The sequence below is a fragment of the Mytilus galloprovincialis genome, chromosome 8 (genome assembly GCF_965363235.1).
Source record: "Mytilus galloprovincialis chromosome 8, xbMytGall1.hap1.1, whole genome shotgun sequence".
Classification (NCBI taxonomy): domain Eukaryota; kingdom Metazoa; phylum Mollusca; class Bivalvia; order Mytilida; family Mytilidae; genus Mytilus; species Mytilus galloprovincialis.
The window spans coordinates 83142682-83148030 of record NC_134845.1 but is presented as its reverse complement, the minus strand read 5'-3'; positions in this window follow the sequence as shown (position 1 = coordinate 83148030).

Genomic DNA, 5349 nt, shown 5'->3' with positions numbered 1-5349 from the left:
ATACATGTCGTGTACAAGTTGGGATTTTGTACAGGTTATCACATGTACAAAAATAATGGGATACCTGAGTAGAAAGAAGGTTCTTTTTTTTTGGCAAATGTAACTTTTGTGTTAGCCGTATTTGGCACGACATTTTGGAATTTTGGATTCTCAATGCTCTTCAACTTTGTACTTGTTTGGCTTTATACATATTATGATATGAGCGTCAATGATGAGTCTTATGTAGACAATATTGCAACTTGTACACGACATATATATACCGTTACCAATAGTAAATGTCACATGTAGTTTCTGATTGTAGTAAGAAAAAATAGAACGGGTTCAAACAAAAACATTAAATTTTCAAAACAGAGGAAACGGGTTCAAACAAAAACATTAAATTTTCGAAACAGAGAAAACTCTTATGCCCGCGTCACACTGTCCCGATTTTTACGCCGATGGCAACACGATAATGGAAATTTTCAAAATCGGGACTGATCGTATCCAGATCGGGCTATTCGTAGTACCATCTTTAACCATCGTAGAACCATCGGCCACTTTTTCTAGCCTTCGGTAACAACTTCGGGAAGGGTTCTAAATTTTTTAACATGTTAAAAAATCCCCGACGGTGCGTCCGATGTTGAGGGTTCGTATTGAGTTCGTATCACCATCCTCACCATCGTAATGTCACCGGAAATGCATCTTTGCACATCGTATTGCATTCGTGTTTCCATCGTTTCCATCGGGCAGTTTTGACATTACGATGTCTACACGAATTAATCACGAAGATACCCGAAGGTCTTACGATGGCAACACTACTTCGTGAAGACCTCGTAATCCCGTCGTGTTGCCATCGAATAAAAGTACGAAGGCGACATGATGGAACTACGACGGAAATAAATCCAGCTAAATGTAAAGTTAATTTTCGCTCTAAAATACATTAAAAATGCCATGCGCGATATGCACTGGTCAGTCTAATACGACAGTTAAGAAAGACGTTCACAAAACATGGAGCTCATATTATATAATTCTATGAGAACAAGAAAGGCGACAGCGTTGTTTCTATTAATTCAAATGGAACAAGAAGAGCAGCTATTACAGGCTCAGGATTTACTTTTACAAGTAAAATTTTATTTTTTGTCAATTTTTCATTTCAAGTAACATAATGAAAATCAGAAACGCATCTCGTACACCAACACTGCAGGTACATGTATATATAGGGAAACCAACTTTTTCTTCATTATTCTGAATTTTTATGTATCGTCTGAGTTGTTGTCACACGAATTTACTCCATAACCATTTTGTTTTCTATATGTCATATTTTGCCGCATTTGTTGCCCCACATCCTTCCCTTTGTCTATATTATTATGATTTTCTCCTGGAAAGAGCTCTTTTTTAATAAAAGGGATCAACGAACCCATTACCTTACCTTTAAGATAGATCAGTAAACATTGGCATAACTATGGGTGATTATACAGACTAGTGCACACAATTTTACGGTTCATACAAGGCAATGCCGAGCGTGGCATCCCCTCGTATGTAACATATTGGGGACAAATATGGACACTATATTTGTACAATGTATATGACACATGCAGATAATGGTAAATTGAATATGCATATTTGATACATAAACTATTTTTTTAGAAATCAGCCAAAACATTCAGTAACTGGAAATACCTTTAATATTGTCTTTAGAACCAGCAGGTAAAAAAATGAGCAACCAATTTCCTGTGTATTATGCTAATTCAAGGAGAAAAAACAAGTCCATCTGCATGACCTTGACCTTTGGCCTTGAACGTAAAAAATGTCAGATCACTACAAGGAGGAACAATATACCAAATGTGGTTAAAATCTTTTGAAGCATATTGGTTTTAGAGTGTCCACAAGGGTGATATTGCCTTGTATTACAACTGCCACTGTGACCTTGACCTTTGAACTTTAAAGTCAATAGCGCTTAAGATATTCTTAACGAGTAACACCATACCAAGTTTTGAGAATTTTGGTTCTAGAGTGTCCATAACAATTTTATCTACACACAACTTACATGTAGTAGGCGAGGGGATAATAAACTAAGTTTTATAAGAATTAGACAAAAAGATCGATTTCCCGCCATGCATGGCAGACTTGTACAGAAACGATATGTTGTTGAAATTCTGTTCGTATCTTAGACATCGTATGGCCATCGCGCCATCATCGTAATCCATCGTGTAGCCTTCGTAATCCTTCGTGTAGCCTTCGTGATCCATCGTGTAGGCTTCGGCTGAGATATGAAGCTTAAATACCCGTCTTCGGTTAACCTTCGTATGTCCATCCTTTGCTATCGTATATAATTTCGGCACCATCGTATAGACTTCGTTATTCATCGTACTTGCTTCGGTCACTTTTTGGTATTTTAACGAGATCGGGAATAACTTCGTACGAACTTACAATTTTCGCATTCGGGTGTCCATCGTATATAAAAATCGGGACAGTGTGACGCGGGCATTATAATCAGCATAACTTTATCAGGTGAAAATACGAGTACTAACAATCCAGACTAAAAATAAGGCGTCGGTACTTTAGTTCAGTCACGGACCTACTATGTCGCTGGTGTGTTCTAGTGAGTACTATGAAAATTGACGCTAAATGTAAATGTTCCCCTGAAACTTTAGAATAAACTGGATGATGCAATGACAAATAAACTATACCTAGAATAGAAAAAAAAATAGTAAAATAGTATATTGTGAAAGGATGTAAAATTTAAGATTAGATGAAAGACGATGATGCCATATCTATATGTATATACAAATGACTTAAGAGTTTAAAGGTCCCTTCAAAATCTTTGGACTCATTATCTACAAAATTTTTGTATAATTGTAAAACCAAATTGTGTGTTCAAAGTTGTATTTTAAATTAAAAATATGATATATCTAGGTAGATGTGTCCGAAAAAGCGATATAAGGTATTATTAGTTTCATAGTGTGATATGTGACCTAATACATGTAAGGTATATATGGGGTCAGTAAATTCCATATGGGGTCACTAGCACACCAGGTAACGAATTTATCTTACCGACTATCGTAACGTGTGAAATTTAGACAAGTGACCTACAACAAAATCAGCAAGTCTTCCATTCCGTTAGCATCAATAAACTACCTCTATTGATCCCACAAAAACAGATGCCAACAATAACAATTACAACTCGTTAGGTTTTAAACATGTTAAAGTGTTTTATGAATTTATTTTAATCTTCATCATAAATTTCTTCGTCTGTTAAAACCTTTTTTGATTTTATTCAGTACCGTTTTGCTTTTATAAAGGGACGTAACACCACTACTAACCGTGTATAAAATAAGCACCGCTTCCTTACTTACCTTATATGGAATATACACGGTCTTCACGCGGACGCTTTGAACCAATCATATTCCTAAAAATGTAAAGGAGGTAAGATAAATAAATATATTGTGTGTACGATAAGATTTTTAATACATGTGTCATAAAATGGGGGCATTTTGTGAGCTATTTTATCAATTGATAACCAGAAAATCTTAACAACCAATTGGTTAAAATGTAAAACATAATCACTCATCGATCATTGCCAATATATTATGTAAATGCGTTCAACGAATAAAGCATTAAGAAATAACTTAATTTACGCTAAATCTCCTTACTCCTATGTTCATTTTTATTTAGTATCTCCTTTGTAGGTTATTGATAAACATGTTCAAACTATATCTCTAGAAGGCTATGTTCCTATTTCCAAAACATGATGTAAATGTACCCCAACTGTAGCCCATGCTCAATTTCTGGAGTAATCATTAAGATTAAGATTGTCTAATGATCACGATTTTCAAAGAAATTATTACTTACATCTTGCAACCACAGACAACGTGAGCAAGGCCGTTTTATTTTTTGTTTTAACTTTTGCATTGCGTCTGAATTTGCATGCCAGGTGTGAGCCAATTTAGCATCTTACTATCACTTAGCATGTAAAAAGACATTATCAAGGTTTTTGTTGATATATTTATACAGATTGATTTTTTATAAAACATTTCTTATTTTTAATGTTATTCAATAAAAATGTCGAAAATATTTTATAAACATATATATATGATCTTATCTTTATAAAATATTCATATATCAATAACACACCAATCGTTATCGGCCACTTAAATTTAGACAAATATAGAACAAGTGTGTCAATGTGAGTGATTTAAAAAAAATGTCACGTTTAACTTAGTTGTTTGTTGATTTAACTATTTCTTTGGATGAGTATTTGATATTGGTACATTGGAATAGTATTTGACATAATTCTTTGATGGAATGTGGTAAGTTATAATTACATAAAAATACAGTCATATTACACCCATCGTATTTATTTCAAATCTTGTAAATCTTTTACAAAGCAAGCAAGATGTTCTTGCTTAATTAAAAATATGAATAGCGTCTTGACACTAGAATGAAGGATATTGCAGGAATTGATTACAAGATCGTTTGGGAACACTATCCAGCATGCAATCTTTGACAGGTATGAGACGTTTATATTTATGGAAATTTTTTGGTTGAATGAATTACTGAGTATACAAGTTTGTTTGTATGATCGTGCGCTCACCTCCTTTCTATTACTTTGAACAACAAAATCGTTATTTCGGGGTTTTTTTCTTTGACAGTCCCGTTTGCTTGCCTTGTTTACCTGCAATCTTCTCTATGATTTTTCATTAAATAAGATAATTTATTTGATTCATATAAACAACAACAATAGTAATAAAGTTTTGAAGGTGTCTTAAGTTCAGCACCGTTTTTTCTTAAAATATATGTCTACAAAAATACGGGACCCCTATCAATATTATAAGAATGAGCTTAAGGCAAAACGTCATACGTTATATGGAGGTGTGGCCATGTGTATTGTCCTCTATTCTACTATCAAACTAGTATGTGTAGTTACTCATTTCAACATGGTTTCTCATGATTTAACTTTTGATCATTTATTTTTGTTGATATGTGATAACCTTGTGTAACCCTCCAAAACTTCACCAAACACGAAACTTAAAAAATCGTAAATGCCTGCTTTCATTTATTTTGTCTTTGTTAATACACTTGTTCTAACCCACACTCAACTGACGAATATAATTAATCATAATTTTATTAAAAGTGTCACTCACACTTTAAAAATCGATAACGCTGTGTACTATTTCATTTAAAACACTATACAATGTCTGTTTACGACATGGAATTCCCCCTTTTCTATGACAGTGACGAGGAGTGTTTAACCTGTATTTACAAGCGTCAATTTACATTTCAAAGTCGTTATTTAGTCCGCATATCAAGGTCATGTTTAGGTTTGTTTATCATTTACAACATTGTCAAATAAAAGTGTTGTATTTATAT